The sequence below is a fragment of the Somniosus microcephalus genome, chromosome 2 (assembly GCF_052327205.1).
Source record: "Somniosus microcephalus isolate GS21.2 chromosome 2, FLI_Smic_1.0, whole genome shotgun sequence".
Lineage (NCBI taxonomy): Eukaryota > Metazoa > Chordata > Chondrichthyes > Squaliformes > Somniosidae > Somniosus > Somniosus microcephalus.
In genome coordinates, this window is record NC_140988.1 from 123603193 (window position 1) to 123626105 (window position 22913).

Here is a 22913-nt window from a genome sequence, read left to right on the forward strand (position 1 = left end):
ACCCAGACATACACACTCAGCACACCCAGACATACACACTCAGCACACCCAGACATACACACTCAGCACACCCAGACATACACACTCAGCACACCCAGAGATACACTCTCAACACACCCAGATATACACACTCAGCACACCCAGTCATACAAACTCAGCACACCCAGACATAGATACTCAGCACACCCAGACATACACACTCACCACACACAGACATATACACTCAGCACACCCAGACATACACACTCAGCACACCCAGACATACACACTCAGCACACCCAGACATACATACTCAGCACACCCAGACATACACAATCAACACACCCAGATATATAAACTCAGCACACCCAGACATACACACTCAGCACACCCAGACATACACAATCCGCACACCCAGACATACACACTCAGCACACCCAGACATAAACACTCAGCACCCCCAGACAGACACACCCAGCAAACCCAGACATACACACTCAGCACACCCAGACATACACACTCAGCACACCCAGAGAAACACACTCAGCACACCCAGACATACAATCTCAACACACCCAGACATACACACTCAGCACACCCAGACATACACACTCAGCACACCCAGACATACACACTCAGCACACCAAGACATACACACTCAGCACACCCAGACATACACACTCAGCACACCCAGACATACACACTCAGCACCCCCAGACATACACACCCAGCACACCCAGACATACACACTCAGCACACCCAGACATACACACTCAGCATACCCAGACATACACACTCAACACACCCAGACATACACACTCAGCACGCCCAGACATACACACCCAGCACACCCAGACATACACACTCAGCATACCCAGACATACACTCTCAGCACACCCAGACATACACAATCAACACACCCAGACATACACACTCAGCACACCCAGACATACACACTCAGCACACCCAGACATACACACTCAGCACAGACAGACATACACACTCAGCACACCCAGACATACACACTCAGCTCACCCAGATATACAAACACAGCACACCCAGACATATACACTCAGCACACCCAGACATACACACTCAGCACACCCAGACATACACACTCAGCACACCAAGATATACAGACTCAGCACACCCAGGCAGACACACTCAGCACACCCAGACATACACATACAGCATACCCAGACAGACACACTCAGCACACCCAGACATACACACTCAGCACACCCAGACGTACACACTCAGCACACCCATACATACACACTCAGCACACCCAGACATACACACTCAGCACACCCAGACATACACACTCAGTGCACCCAGACATACACACTCAACACACCCAGACATAAACACTCAGCACACCCAGACATATACATTCAGCGTACACAGACATACACACTCAGCACACCCAGATATACACACTCAGCACAGCCAGATATACACACTCAGCACACCCAGACATCCACACTCAGCACACCCAGACATACAAACTCAGCACACTCAGACTTACACTCTCAACACACTCAGACATACACATTCAGCACATTGAGACATACACACACAACATACTCAGACATACACACTCAGCACACCCAGACATACACACTCAGCACACGCAGACATACACAGTCAGCGCACCCAGAGATACACAATCAGCGCACCCAGACATACACACTCAACACCCCCAGACGTACTCACTCAGCACACCCAGACATACACACTCAGCACACCCAGACATAGATACTCAGCACACCCAGACATACACAATCAACACACCCAGACATATACACTCAGCACAGCCTGACATACACACTCAGCACCCCCAGACAGACACACTCAGCACACCCAGATATACACACTCAGCACACCCAGACAGACACACTCAGCACACCCAAACATACACACTCAGCCCACCCAGACATACACACTCAGCACACCCAGACATACACACTCAGCACGCCCAGACATACACACTCAGCACACCCAGAGATAAACTCTCAACACACCCAGACATACACACTCAGCACACCCAGACATACACACTCAGCACACCCAGACATACACACTCAGGACACCCAGACATACACACTCAGCACACCCAGAGATACACTCTCAACACACCCAGACATACACACTCAGCACACCCAGACATAAACACTCAGCACACCCAGACATACACACTCAGCACACCCAGACATACACACTCAGCACACCCAGAGATACACTCTCAACACACCCAGACATACACACTCAGCACACCCAGACATACACACTCAGCACACCCAGACATACACACTCAGCACACCCAGAGATACACTCTCAACACACCCAGACATACAAACTCAGCACACCCAGACATACACACTCAGCACACCCAGACATACAAACTCAGCACACCCAGACATACACACTCAGCACACCCAGACATACACACTCAGCACACCCAGACAGACACACTCAGCACACCCAGACATACACACTCGGCACACTCAGACATACCCACTAAGCACACCCAGACAGACACCATCAGCACACCCAGACAAACACACTCAGCACACCCAGACATAGACACTCAGCACACCCAGACATACACAATCAGCACACGCAGACAAACACACTCAGCACACCCAGACATAGACACTCAGCACACCCAGACATACACAATCAGCAGACGCAGAAAAACACACTCAGCACACCCAGACATAGACACTCAGCACACCCAGACATACACAATCAGCAGACGCAGACAAACACACTCAGCACACCCAGACATACACAATCAGCAGACGCAGACAAAAACACTCAGCACACCCAGACATACACACTCAGCACACCCAGACATACACACTCAGCACACCCAAACATACATACTCAGCACACCCAGACATACACAATCAACACACCCAGATATATAAACTCAGCACACCCAGACATACACACTCAGCACACCCAGACATACACACTCAGCACACCCAGACATACACACTCAGCACACCCAGACATAAACACTCAGCACCCCCAGACAGACACACCCAGCAAACCCAGACATACACACTCAGCACACCCAGACATACACACTCAGCACACCCAGATATACACACTCAGCACACCCAGACATACAATCTCAACACACCCAGACATACACACTCAGCACACCCAGACATACACACTCAGCACACCCAGAGATACACACTCAGCACACCAAGACATACACACTCAGCACACCCAGACATACACACTCAGCACACCCAGACATACACACTCAGCACCCCCAGACATACACACCCAGCACACCCAGACATACACACTCAGCACACCCAGACATACACACTCAGCATACCCAGACATACACACTCAACACACCCAGACATACACACTCAGCACGCCCTGACATACACACCCAGCACACCCAGACATACACACTCAGCATACCCAGACATACACTCTCAGCACACCCAGACATACACAATCAACACACCCAGACATACACACTCAGCACACCCAGACATACACACTCAGCACACCCAGACATACACACTCAGCACAGACAGACATACACACTCAGCACACCCAGACATACACACTCAGCACACCCAGATATACAAACTCAGCACACCCAGACATATACACTCAGCACACCCAGACATACACACTCAGCACACCCAGACATACACACTCAGCACACCCAGATATACACACTCAGCACACCCAGACAGACACACTCAGCACACCCAGACATCCACACTCAGCACACCCAGGCATACAAACTCAGCACACTCAGACTTACACTCTCAACACACTCAGACATACACATTCAGCACATTGAGACATACACACACAACACACTCAGACATACACACTCAGCACACCCAGACATACACACTCAGCACACGCAGACATACACAGTCAGCGCACCCAGAGATACACAATCAGCGCACCCAGACATACACACTCAACACCCCCAGACATACACACTCAGCACACCCAGACATACACACTCAGCACACCCAGACATAGATACTCAGCACACCCAGACATACACAATCAACACACCCAGACATATACACTCAGCACACCCAGACATACACACTCAGCACACCCAGATATACACACTCAGCACACCCAGACATACACACTCAGCACACCCAGACATACAAACTCAGCACAGCCAGACATACACACTCAGCACCCCCAGACATACACACTCAGCACACCCAGATATACACACTCAGCACACCCAGACAGACACACTCAGCACACCCAAACATACACACTCAGCCCACCCAGACATACACACTCAGCACACCCAGACATACACACTCAGCACGCCCAGACATACACACTCAGCACACCCAGAGATACAATCTCAACACACCCAGACATACACACTCAGCACACCCAGACATACACACTCAGCACACCCAGACATACACACTCAGCGCACCCAGACATACACACTCAGCACACCCAGAGATACACTCTCAACACACCCAGACATACAAACTCAGCACACCCAGACATACACACTCAGCACACCCAGACATACACACTCAGCACACCCAGACAGACACACTCAGCACACCCAGACATACACACTCGGCACACCCAGACATACCCACTCAGCACACCCAAACAGACACAATCAGCACACCCAGACAAACACACTCAGCACACCCAGACATAGACACTCAGCACACCCAGACATACACAATCAGCACACGCAGACAAACACACTCAGCACACCCAGACATAGACACTCAGCACACCCAGACATACACAATCAGCAGACGCAGACAAACACACTCAGCACACCCAGACATACACACTCAGCACACCCAGATATACACACTCAGCACACCCAGACATACCCACTCAGCACACCCAGATATACACAATCAGCACACCCAGACAAACACACTCAGCACACCCAGACATAGACACTCAGCACACCCAGATATACACACTCAGCACACCCAGACATACAAACTCAGCACACCCAGACATAGATACTCAGCACACCCAGACATACACACTCACCACACACAGACATATACACTCAGCACACCCAGACATACACACTCAGCACACCCAGACATACACACTCAGCACACCCATACATACATACTCAGCACACCCAGACATACACAATCAACACACCCAGATATATAAACTCAGCACACCCAGACATACACACTCAGCACACCCAGACATACACAATCAGCACACCCAGACATACACACTCAGCACACCCAGACATAAACACTCAGCACCCCCAGACAGACACACCCAGCAAACCCAGACATACACACTCAGCACACCCAGACATACACACTCAGCACACCCAGAGAAACACACTCAGCACACCCAGACATACAATCTCAACACACCCAGACATACACACTCAGCACACCCAGACATACACACTCAGCACACCCAGACATACGCACTCAGCACACCAAGACATACACACTCAGCACACCCAGACATACACACTCAGCACACCCAGACATACACACTCAGCACCCCCAGACATACACACCCAGCACACCCAGACATACACACTCAGCACACCCAGACATACACACTCAGCATACCCAGACATACACACTCAACACACCCAGACATACACACTCAGCACGCCCAGACATACACACCCAGCACACCCAGACATACACACTCAGCATACCCAGATATACACTCTCAGCACACCCAGACATACACAATCAACACACCCAGACATACACACTCAGCACACCCAGACATACACACTCAGCACACCCAGACATACACACTCAGCACAGACAGACATACACACTCAGCACACCCAGACATACACACTCAGCTCACCCAGATATACAAACACAGCACACCCAGACATATACACTCAGCACACCCAGACATACACACTCAGCACACCCAGACAGACACACTCAGCACACCCAGATATACACACTCAGCACACCCAGACAGACACACTCAGCACACCCAGACATACACATACAGCATACCCAGACAGACACACTCAGCACACCCAGACATACACACTCAGCACACTCAGACGTACACACTCAGCACACCCATACATACACACTCAGCACACCCAGACATACACACTCAGCACACTCAGACATACACACTCAGCGCACCCAGACATACACACTCAACACACCCAGACATAAACACTCAGCACACCCAGACATACACATTCAGCATACACAGACATAGACACTCAGCACACCCAGATATACACACTCAGCACAGCCAGATATACACACTCAGCACACCCAGACATACACACTCAGCACACCCAGACATCCACACTCAGCACACCCAGAGATACAATCTCAGCAAACTCAGACTTACACTCTCAACACACTCAGACATACACATTCAGCACATTGAGACATACACACACAACACACTCAGACATGCACACTCAGCACACCCAGACATACACACTCAGCAGACCCAGACATACACAGTCAGCGCACCCAGAGATAGACAATCAGCGCACCCAGACATACACATTCAGCACACCCAGATATAAACACTCAGCGCACCCAGACATACACACTCAACACACCCAGACATACACACTCAACACCCCCAGACATACACACTCAGCACACCCAGACATACACACTCAGCACACTCAGACATAGATGCTCAGCACACCCAGACATACACAATCAACACACCCAGACATATACACTCAGCACACCCAGACATACACACTCAGCACACCCAGATATACACACTCAGCACACCCAGACAGACACACTCAGCACACCCAGACATACAAACTCAGCACAGCCAGACATACACACTCAGCACCCCCTGACATACACACTCAGCACACCCAGATATACACACTCAGCACACCCAGACATGCACACTCAGCACACCCAAACATACACACTCAGCCAACCCAGATATATAAACTCAGCACACCCAGACATACACACTCAGCACACCCAGACATACACACTCAGCACACCCAGACATACACACTCAGCACACCCAGACATAAACACTCAGCACCCCCAGACAGACACACCCAGCAAACCCAGACATACACAGTCAGCACACCCAGACATACACACTCAGCACACCCAGATATACACACTCAGCACACCCAGACATACAATCTCAACACACCCAGACATACACACTCAGCACACCCAGACATACACACTCAGCACACCCAGACATACACACTCAGCACACCAAGACATACACACTCAGCACACCCAGACATACACACTCAGCACACCCAGACACACACACTCAGCACCCCCAGACATACACACCCAGCACACCCAGACATACACACTCAGCACACCCAGACATACACACTCAGCATACCCAGACATAGACACTCAACACCCCCAGACATACACACTCAGCACACCCAGACATACACACTCAGCACACCCAGACATAGATACTCAGCACACCCAGACATACACAATCAACACACCCAGACATAAACACTCAGCACACCCAGACTTACACTCTCAGCACACCCAGATATACACACTCAGCACACCCAGACATACACACTCAGCACCCCCAGACATAGATACTCAGCACACCCTGATATACACACTCAGCACCCCCTGACATACACACTCAGCACACCCAGATATACACACTCAGCACACCCAGACATGCACACTCAGCACACCCAAACATACACACTCAGCCCACCCAGATATATAAACTCAGCACACCCAGACATACACACTCAGCACACCCAGACATACACACTCAGCACGCCCAGACATACACACTCAGCACACCCAGACATAAACACTCAGCACCCCCAGACAGACACACCCAGCAAACCCAGACATACACAGTCAGCACACCCAGACATACACACTCAGCACACCCAGATATACACACTCAGCACACCCAGACATACAATCTCAACACACCCAGACATACACACTCAGCACACCCAGACATACACACTCAGCACACCCAGACATACACACTCAGCACACCAAGACATACACACTCAGCACACCCAGACATACACACTCAGCACACCCAGACACACACACTCAGCACCCCCAGACATACACACCCAGCACACCCAGACATACACACTCAGCACACCCAGACATACACACTCAGCATACCCAGACATAGACACTCAACACCCCCAGACATACACACTCAGCACACCCAGACATACACACTCAGCACACCCAGACATAGATACTCAGCACACCCAGACATACACAATCAACACACCCAGACATAAACACTCAGCACACCCAGAGTTACACTCTCAGCACACCCAGATATACACACTCAGCACACCCAGACATACACACTCAGCACCCCCAGACATAGATACTCAGCACACCCAGACATACACACTCAGCACACCCAGACATACACACTCAGCACACCCAGATATGCACACTCAGCACACCCAGACATACACTCTCAACAAACCCAGACATACACACTCATCACACCCAGACATACACACTCAGCACACCCAGACATACACAATCAACACACCCAGACATAAACACTCAGCACACCCAGACTTACACACTCAGCATTCCCAGATATACACACTCAGCACACCCAGACATACACACTCAGCACCCCCAGACATACACACCCAGCAGACCCAGACATACACACTCAGCACACCCAGACATACACACTCAGCACACCCAGATATGCACACTCAGCACACCCAGACATACACTCTCAACAAACCCAGACATACACACTCATCACACCCAGACATACACACTCAGCACACCCAGACATACACACTCAGCACACCAAGACATACACACTCAGCACACCCAGACATACACACTCAGCACACCCAGACATACACACTCAGCACCCCCAGACATACACACCCAGCACACCCAGACATACACACTCAGCACACCCAGACATACACACTCTGCATACCCAGACATACACACTCAACACACCCAGACATACACACTCAGCACGCCCAGACATACACACCCAGCACACCCAGACATACACACTCAGCACACCCAGACATACACACTCAGCACGCCCAGACATACACACCCAGCACACCCAGACATACACACTCAGCACGCCCAGACATACACACCCAGCACACCCAGACATACACTCTCAGCACACCCAGACATACACAATCAACACACCCAGACATACACACTCAGCACACCCAGACATACACACTCAGCACACCCAGACATACACACTCAGCACACACAGACATACACACTCAGCACACCCAGACATACACACTCAGCACACCCAGATATACAAACTCTGCTCACCCAGACATATACACTCAGCACACCCAGACATACACACTCAGCACACCCAGACATACACACTCAGCACACCCAGATATACAGACTCAGCACACCCAGACAGACACACTCAGCACACCCAGACATACACATACAGCATACCCAGACAGACACACTCAGCACACCCAGACTTACACACTCAGCACACCCAGACGTACACACTCAGCACACCCATACATACACACTCAGCACACCCAGACATACACACTCAGCACACCCAGACATACACACTCAGTGCACCCAGACATACACACTCAACACACCCAGACATAAACACTCAGCACACCCAGACATATACATTCAGCATACACAGACATACACACTCAGCACACCCAGATATACACACTCAGCACAGCCAGATATACACACTCAGCACACCCAGACATACACACTCAGCACACCCAGACATCCACACTCAGCACACCCAGACATACAAACTCAGCACATTGAGACATACACACACAACACACCCAGATATACACACTCAGCACACCCAGACATACCCACTCAGCACACCCAGATATACACAATCAGCACACCCAGACAAACACACTCAGCACACCCACACATAGACACTCAGCACACCCAGACATACACAATCAGCACACGCAGACAATCACACTCAGCACACCCAGACATAAAAACTCAGCACACCCAGATATACACACTCAGCACACCCAGACATACAAACTCAGCACACCCAGACATAGATACTCAGCACACCCAGACATACACACTCACCACACACAGACATATACACTCAGCACACCCAGACATACACACTCAGCACACCCAGCCATACATACACAGCACACCCAGACATACACAATCAACACACTCAGATATATAAACTCAGCACACCCAGACATACACACTCAGCACACCCAGACATACACACTCAGCACACCCAGACATACACACTCAGCACACCCAGACATAAACACTCAGCACCCCCAGACAGACACACCCAGCAAACCCAGACATACACACTCAGCACACCCAGACATACACACTCAGCACACCCAGATATACACACTCAGCACACCCAGACATACAATCTCAACACACCCAGACATACACACTCAGCACACCCAGACATACACACTCAGCACACCCAGATATACACACTCAGCACACCCAGACATACACACACAACACCCTCAGACATACACACTCAGCACACCCAGACATCCACACACAACACCCCCAGACATAAACACTCAGCACACCCAGACATACGCACTCAGCACACCCAGACATACGCACTCAGCACACCCAGACATAAACACTCAACACACCCAGACATACACACTCAGCACACCCAGACATACACAATCAACACACCCAGACATATACACTCAGCACACCCAGACATACACACTCAGCACACCCAGATATACACACTCAGCACACCCAGACATACACACTCAGCACACCCAGACATACAAACTCAGCACAGCCAGACATACACACTCAGCACCCCCTGACATACACACTCAGCACACCCAGATATACACACTCAGCACACCCAGACATGCACACCCAGCACACCCAAACATACACACTCAGCCCACCCAGATATATAAACTCAGCACACCCAGACATACACACTCAGCACACCCAGACATACACACTCAGCACACCCAGACATACACACTCAACACCCCCAGACATACACACTCAGCACACCCAGACATACACACTCAGCCCACTCAGACATAGATGCTCAGCACACCCAGACATACACAATCAACACACCCAGACAAAAACACTCAGCACACCCAGACATACACACTCAGCACACCCAGATATACACACTCAGCACACCCAGACATACACACTCAGCACACCCAGACATACAAACTCAGCACAGCCAGACATACACACTCAGCACCTCCTGACATACACACTCAGCACACCCAGATATACACACTCAGCACACCCAGACATGCACTCTCAGCACACCCAAACATACACACTCAGCCCACCCAGATATATAAACTCAGCACACCCAGACATACACACTCAGCACACCCAGACATACACACTCAGCACACCCAGACATACACACTCAGCACACCCAGACATAAACACTCAGCACCCCCAGACAGACACACCCAGCAAACCCAGACATACACAGTCAGCACACCCAGACATACACACTCAGCACACCCAGACATACACACCCAGCACACCCAGACATACACACTCAGCACACCCAGACATACACACGCAGCATACCCAGACATAGACACTCAACACCCCCAGACATACACACTCAGCACACCCAGACATACACACTCAGCACACCCAGACATAGATACTCAGCACACCCAGACATACACAATCAACACACCCAGACATAAACACTCAGCACACCCAGACTTACACACTCAGCACACCCAGATATACACACTCAGCACACCCAGACATACACACTCAGCACACCCAGACATAGATACTCAGCACACCCAGACATACACACTCACCACACACAGACATATACACTCAGCACACCCAGACATACACACTCAGCACACCCAGATATACACACTCAGCACACCCAGACATACACACTCAGCACACCCAGACATACACACTCACCACACACAGACATATACACTCAGCACACCCAGACATACACACTCAGCACACCCAGATATACATACTCAGCACACCCAGACATACACAATCAACACACCCAGATATATACACTCAGCACACCCAGACATACACACTCAGCACACCCAGACATACACACTCAGCACACCCAGACATACACACTCAGCACACCCAGACATACACACTCAGCACCCCCAGACATACACACCCAGCAAACCCAGACATACACACTCAGCACACCCAGACATACACACTCAGCACACCCAGATATGCACACTCAGCACACCCAGACATACACTCTCAACAAACCCAGACATACACACTCATCACACCCAGACATACACACTCAGCACACCCAGACATACACACTCAGCACACCAAGACATACACACTCAGCAGACCCAGACATACACACTCAGCACACCCAGACATACACACTCAGCACACCCAGACATACACAATCAACACACCCAGACATAAACACTCAGCACACCCAGACTTACACACTCAGCACACCCAGATATACACACTCAGCACACCCAGACATACACACTCAGCACACCCAGACATAGATACTCAGCACACCCAGACATACACACTCACCACACACAGACATATACACTCAGCACACCCAGACATACACACTCAGCACACCCAGATATACACACTCAGCACACCCAGACATACACACTCAGCACACCCAGACATACACACTCACCACACACAGACATATACACTCAGCACACCCAGACATACACACTCAGCACACCCAGATATACATACTCAGCACACCCAGACATACACAATCAACACACCCAGACATCCACACACAACACCCCCAGACATAAACACTCAGCACACCCAGACATACGCACTCAGCACACCCAGACATACGCACTCAGCACACCCAGACATAAACACTCAACACACCCAGACATACACACTCAGCACACCCAGACATACACAATCAACACACCCAGACATATACACTCAGCACACCCAGACATACACACTCAGCACACCCAGATATACACACTCAGCACACCCAGACATACACACTCAGCACACCCAGACATACAAACTCAGCACAGCCAGACATACACACTCAGCACCCCCTTACATACACACTCAGCACACCCAGATATACACACTCAGCACACCCAGACATGCACACCCAGCACACCCAAACATACACACTCAGCCCACCCAGATATATAAACTCAGCACACCCAGACATACACACTCAGCACACCCAGACATACACACTCAGCACACCCAGACATACACACTCAACACCCCCAGACATACACACTCAGCACACCCAGACATACACACTCAGCCCACTCAGACATAGATGCTCAGCACACCCAGACATACACAATCAACACACCCAGACAAAAACACTCAGCACACCCAGACATACACACTCAGCACACCCAGATATACACACTCAGCACACCCAGACATACACACTCAGCACACCCAGACATACAAACTCAGCACAGCCAGACATACACACTCAGCACCCCCTGACATACACACTCAGCACACCCAGATATACACACTCAGCACACCCAGACATGCACACTCAGCACACCCAAACATACACACTCAGCCCACCCAGATATATAAACTCAGCACACCCAGACATACACACTCAGCACACCCAGACATACACACTCAGCACACCCAGACATACACACTCAGCACACCCAGACATAAACACTCAGCACCCCCAGACAGACACACCCAGCAAACCCAGACATACACAGTCAGCACACCCAGACATACACACTCAGCACACCCAGACATACACACCCAGCACACCCAGACATACACACTCAGCACACCCAGACATACACACGCAGCATACCCAGACATAGACACTCAACACCCCCAGACATACACACTCAGCACACCCAGACATACACACTCAGCACACCCAGACATAGATACTCAGCACACCCAGACATACACAATCAACACACCCAGACATAAACACTCAGCACACCCAGACTTACACACTCAGCACACCCAGATATACACACTCAGCACACCCAGACATACACACTCAGCACACCCAGACATAGATACTCAGCACACCCAGACATACACACTCACCACACACAGACATATACACTCAGCACACCCAGACATACACACTCAGCACACCCAGATATACACACTCAGCACACCCAGACATACACACTCAGCACACCCAGACATACACACTCACCACACACAGACATATACACTCAGCACACCCAGACATACACACTCAGCACACCCAGATATACATACTCAGCACACCCAGACATACACAATCAACACACCCAGATATATACACTCAGCACACCCAGACATACACACTCAGCACACCCAGACATACACACTCAGCACACCCAGACATACACACTCAGCACACCCAGACATACACACTCAGCACCCCCAGACATACACACCCAGCAAACCCAGACATACACACTCAGCACACCCAGACATACACACTCAGCACACCCAGATATGCACACTCAGCACACCCAGACATACACTCTCAACAAACCCAGACATACACACTCATCACACCCAGACATACACACTCAGCACACCCAGACATACACACTCAGCACACCAAGACATACACACTCAGCACACCCAGACATACACACTCAGCACACCCAGACATACACACTCAGCACCCCCAGACATACACACCCAGCACACCCAGACATACACACTCAGCACACCCAGACATACACACTCAGCATACCCAGACATACACACTCAACACACCCAGACATACACACTCAGCACGCCCAGACATACACACCCAGCACACCCAGACATACACACTCAGCATACCCAGACATACACTCTCAGCACACCCAGACATACACAATCAACACACCCAGACATACACACTCAGCACACCCAGACATACACACTCAGCACACCCAGACATACACACTCAGCACACACAGACATACACACTCAGCACACCCAGACATACACACTCAGCACACCCAGATATACAAACTCTGCTCACCCAGACATATACACTCAGCACACCCAGACATACACACTCAGCACACCCAGACATACACACTCAGCACACCCAGATATACACACTCAGCACACCCAGACAGACACACTCAGCACACCCAGACATACACATACAGCATACCCAGAAAGACACACTCAGCACACCCAGACATACACACTCAGCACACCCAGACGTACACACTCAGCACACCCATACATACACACTCAGCACACCCAGACATACACACTCAGCACACCCAGACATACACACTCAGTGCACCCAGACATACACACTCAACACACCCAGACATAAACACTCAGCACACCCAGACATATACATTCAGCATGCACAGACAAACACACTCAGCACACCCAGATATACACACTCAGCACAGCCAGATATACACACTCAGCACACCCAGACATACACACTCAGCACACCCAGACATCCACACTCAGCACACCCAGACATACAAACTCAGCACACTCAGACTTACACTCTCAACACACTCAGACATACACATTCAGCACATTGAGACATACACACACAACACACCCAGAAATACACACTCAGCACACCCAGACATACCCACTCAGCACACCCAGATATACACAATCAGCACACCCAGACAAACACACTCAGCACACCCAGACATAGACACTCAGCACACCCAGACATACACAATCAGCACACGCAGACAATCACACTCAGCACACCCAGACATAAAAACTGAGCACACCCAGATATACACACTCAGCACACCCAGACATACAAACTCAGCACACCCAGACATAGATAATCAGCACACCCAGACATACACACTCACCACACACAGACATATACACTCAGCACACCCAGACATACACACTCAGCACACCCAGACATAAACACTCAGCACCCCCAGACAGACACACCCAGCAAACCCAGACATACACACTCATCACACCCAGCCATACATACACAGCAGACCCAGACATACACAATCAACACACCCAGATATATAAACTCAGCACACCCAGACATACACACTCAGCACACCCAGACATACACACTCAGCACACCCAGACATACACACTCAGCACACCCAGACATAAACACTCAGCACCCCCAGACAGACACGCCCAGCAAACCCAGACATACACACTCATCACACCCAGACATACACACTCAGCACACCCAGATATACACACTCAGCACACCCAGACATACAATCTCAACACACCCAGACATACACACTCAGCACACCCAGACATACACACTCAGCACACCCAGATATACACACTCAGCACACCCAGACATACACACACAACACCCTCAGACATACACACTCAGCACACCCAGACATCCACACACAACACCCCCAGACATAAACACTCAGCACACCCAGACATACGCACTCAATACACCCAGACATAAACACTCAACACACCCAGACATACACACTCAGCACACCCAGACATACACAATCAACACACCCAGACATATACACTCAGCACACCCAGACATACACACTCAGCACACCCAGACATAAACACTCAGCACACACAGACATAAAAACTCAGCACACCCAGATATACACACTCAGCACACCCAGACATACACACTCAGCACACCCAGACATAAACACTGAGCACCCCCAGACAGACACACCCAGCAAACCCAGACATACACACTCAGCACACCCAGACATACACACTCAGCACACCCAGATATACACACTCAGCACACCCAGACATACAATCTCAACACACCCAGACATACACACTCAGCACACCCAGACATACACACTCAGCACACCCAGATATACACACTCAGCACACCCAGACATACACACACAACACCTTCAGACATACACACTCAGCACACCCAGACATCCACACACAACACCCCCAGACATAAACACTCAGCACACCCAGACATACGCACTCAGCACACCCAGACATACGCACTCAGCACACCCAGACATAAACACTCAACACACCCAGACATACACACTCAGCACACCCAGACATACACAATCAACACACCCAGACATATACACTCAGCACACCCAGACATACACACTCAGCACACCCAGATATACACACTCAGCACACCCAGACATACACACTCAGCACACCCAGACATACAAACTCAGCACAGCCAGACATACACACTCAGCACCCCCTGACATATACACTCAGCACACCCAGATAATCACACTCAGCACACCCAGACATGCACACCCAGCACACCCAAACATACACACTCAGCCCACCCAGATATATAAACTCAGCACACCCAGACATACACACTCAGCACACCCAGACATACACACTCAGCACACCCAGACATACACACTCAACACCCCCAGACATACACACTCAGCACACCCAGACATACACACTCAGCCCACTCAGACATAGATGCTCAGCACACCCAGACATACACAATCAACACACCCAGACAAAAACACTCAGCACACCCAGACATACACACTCAGCACACCCAGATATACACACTCAGCACACCCAGACATACACACTCAGCACACCCAGACATACAAACTCAGCACAGCCAGACATACACACTGAGCACCCCCTGACATACACACTCAGCACACCCAGATATACACACTCAGCACACCCAGACATGCACACGCAGCACACCCAAACATACACACTCAGCCCACCCAGATATATAAACTCAGCACACCCAGACATACACACTCAGCACACCCAGACATACACACTCAGCACACCCAGACATACACACTCAGCACACCCAGACATAAACACTCAGCACCCCCAGACAGACACACCCAGCAAACCCAGACATACACAGTCAGCACACCCAGACATACACACTCAGCACACCCAGACATACACACCCAGCACACCCAGACATACACACTCAGCACACCCAGACATACACACGCAGCATACCCAGACATAGACACTCAACACCCCCAGACATACACACTCAGCACACCCAGACATACACACTCAGCACACCCAGACATAGATACTCAGCACACCCAGACATACACAATCAACACACCCAGACATAAACACTCAGCACACCCAGACTTACACACTCAGCACACCCAGATATACACACTCAGCACACCCAGACATACACACTCAGCACACCCAGACATACACACTCAGCACACCCAGACATACACACTCACCACACACAGACATATACACTCAGCACACCCAGACATACACACTCAGCACACCCAGATATACATACTCAGCACACCCAGACATACACAATCAACACACCCAGATATATACACTCAGCACACCCAGACATACACACTCAGCACACCCAGACATACACACTCAGCACACCCAGACATACACACTCAGCACACCCAGACATACACACTCAGCACCCCCAGACATACACACCCAGCAAACCCAGACATACACACTCAGCACACCCAGACATACACACTCAGCACACCCAGATATGCACACTCAGCACACCCAGACATACACTCTCAACAAACCCAGACATACACACTCATCACACCCAGACATACACACTCAGCACACCCAGACATACACACTCAGCACACCAAGACATACACACTCAGCACACCCAGACATACACACTCAGCACACCCAGACATACACACTCAGCACCCCCAGACATACACACCCAGCACACCCAGACATACACACTCAGCACACCCAGACATACACACTCAGCATACCCAGACATACACACTCAACACACCCAGACATACACACTCAGCACGCCCAGACATACACACCCAGCACACCCAGACATACACACTCATCACACCCAGACATACACACTCAGCACACCCAGACATACACACTCAGCACACCCAGATATACATACTCAGCACACCCAGACATACACAATCAACACACCCAGATATATACACTCAGCACACCCAGACATACACACTCAGCACACCCAGACATACACACTCAGCACACCCAGACATACACACTCAGCACACCCAGACATACACACTCAGCACCCCCAGACATACACACCCAGCAAACCCAGACATACACACTCAGCACACCCAGACATACACACTCAGCACACCCAGATATGCACACTCAGCACACCCAGACATACACTCTCAACAAACCCAGACATACACACTCATCACACCCAGACATACACACTCAGCACACCCAGACATACACACTCAGCACACCAAGACATACACACTCAGCACACCCAGACATACACACTCAGCACACCCAGACATACACACTCAGCACCCCCAGACATACACACCCAGCACACCCAGACATACACACTCAGCACACCCAGACATACACACTCAGCATACCCAGACATACACACTCAACACACCCAGACATACACACTCAGCACGCCCAGACATACACACCCAGCACACCCAGACATACACACTCAGCATACCCAGACATACACTCTCAGCACACCCAGACATACACAATCAACACACCCAGACATACACACTCAGCACACCCAGACATACACACTCAGCACACCCAGACATACACACTCAGCACACACAGACATACACACTCAGCACACCCAGACATACACACTCAGCACACCCAGATATACAAACTCTGCTCACCCAGACATATACACTCAGCACACCCAGACATACACACTCAGCACACCCAGACATACACACTCAGCACACCCAGATATACACACTCAGCACACCCAGACAGACACACTCAGCACACCCAGACATACACATACAGCATACCCAGAAAGACACACTCAGCACACCCAGACATACACACTCAGCACACCCAGACGTACACACTCAGCACACCCATACATACACACTCAGCACACCCAGACATACACACTCAGCACACCCAGACATACACACTCAGTGCACCCAGACATACACACTCAACACACCCAGACATAAACACTCAGCACACCCAGACATATACATTCAGCATGCACAGACAAACACACTCAGCACACCCAGATATACACACTCAGCACAGCCAGATATACACACTCAGCACACCCAGACATACACACTCAGCACACCCAGACATCCACACTCAGCACACCCAGACATACAAACTCAGCACACTCAGACTTACACTCTCAACACACTCAGACATACACATTCAGCACATTGAGACATACACACACAACACACCCAGAAATACACACTCAGCACACCCAGACATACCCACTCAGCACACCCAGATATACACAATCAGCACACCCAGACAAACACACTCAGCACACCCAGACATAGACACTCAGCACACCCAGACATACACAATCAGCACACGCAGACAATCACACTCAGCACACCCAGACATAAAAACTGAGCACACCCAGATATACACACTCAGCACACCCAGACATACAAACTCAGCACACCCAGACATAGATAATCAGCACACCCAGACATACACACTCACCACACACAGACATATACACTCAGCACACCCAGACATACACACTCAGCACACCCAGACATAAACACTCAGCACCCCCAGACAGACACACCCAGCAAACCCAGACATACACACTCATCACACCCAGCCATACATACACAGCAGACCCAGACATACACAATCAACACACCCAGATATATAAACTCAGCACACCCAGACATACACACTCAGCACACCCAGACATACACACTCAGCACACCCAGACATACACACTCAGCACACCCAGACATAAACACTCAGCACCCCCAGACAGACACACCCAGCAAACCCAGACATACACACTCATCACACCCAGACATACACACTCAGCACACCCAGATATACACACTCAGCACACCCAGACATACAATCTCAACACACCCAGACATACACACTCAGCACACCCAGACATACACACTCAGCACACCCAGATATACACACTCAGCACACCCAGACATACACACACAACACCCTCAGACATACACACTCAGCACACCCAGACATACACACTCAACACCCCCAGACATACACACTCAGCACACCCAGACATACACACTCAGCCCACTCAGACATAGATGCTCAGCACACCCAGACATACACAATCAACACACCCAGACAAAAACACTCAGCACACCCAGACATACACACTCAGCACACCCAGATATACACACTCAGCACACCCAGACATACACACTCAGCACACCCAGACATACAAACTCAGCACAGCCAGACATACACACTCAGCACCTCCTGACATACACACTCAGCACACCCAGATATACACACTCAGCACACCCAGACATGCACACTCAGCACACCCAAACATACACACTCAGCCCACCCAGATATATAAACTCAGCACACCCAGACATACACACTCAGCACACCCAGACATACACACTCAGCACACCCAGACATACACACTCAGCACACCCAGACATAAACACTCAGCACCCCCAGACAGACACACCCAGCAAACCCAGACATACACAGTCAGCACACCCAGACATACACACTCAGCACACCCAGACATACACACCCAGCACACCCAGACATACACACTCAGCACACCCAGACATACACACGCAGCATACCCAGACATAGACACTCAACACCCCCAGACATACACACTCAGCACACCCAGACATACACACTCAGCACACCCAGACATAGATACTCAGCACACCCAGACATACACAATCAACACACCCAGACATAAACACTCAGCACACCCAGACTTACACACTCAGCACACCCAGATATACACACTCAGCACACCCAGACATACACACTCAGCACACCCAGACATAGATACTCAGCACACCCAGACATACACACTCACCACACACAGACATATACACTCAGCACACCCAGACATACACACTCAGCACACCCAGATATACACACTCAGCACACCCAGACATACACACTCAGCACACCCAGACATACACACTCACCACACACAGACATATACACTCAGCACACCCAGACATACACACTCAGCACACCCAGATATACATACTCAGCACACCCAGACATACACAATCAACACACCCAGATATATACACTCAGCACACCCAGACATACACACTCAGCACACCCAGACATACACACTCAGCACACCCAGACATACACACTCAGCACACCCAGACATACACACTCAGCACCCCCAGACATACACACCCAGCAAACCCAGACATACACACTCAGCACACCCAGACATACACACTCAGCACACCCAGATATGCACACTCAGCACACCCAGACATACACTCTCAACAAACCCAGACATACACACTCATCACACCCAGACATACACACTCAGCACACCCATACATACACACTCAGCACACCAAGACATACACACTCAGCAGACCCAGACATACACACTCAGCACACCCAGACATACACACTCAGCACACCCAGACATACACAATCAACACACCCAGACATAAACACTCAGCACACCCAGACTTACACACTCAGCACACCCAGATATACACACTCAGCACACCCAGACATACACACTCAGCACACCCAGACATAGATACTCAGCACACCCAGACATACACACTCACCACACACAGACATATACACTCAGCACACCCAGACATACACACTCAGCACACCCAGATATACACACTCAGCACACCCAGACATACACACTCAGCACACCCAGACATACACACTCACCACACACAGACATATACACTCAGCACACCCAGACATACACACTCAGCACACCCAGATATACATACTCAGCACACCCAGACATACACAATCAACACACCCAGACATCCACACACAACACCCCCAGACATAAACACTCAGCACACCCAGACATACGCACTCAGCACACCCAGACATACGCACTCAGCACACCCAGACATAAACACTCAACACACCCAGACATACACACTCAGCACACCCAGACATACACAATCAACACACCCA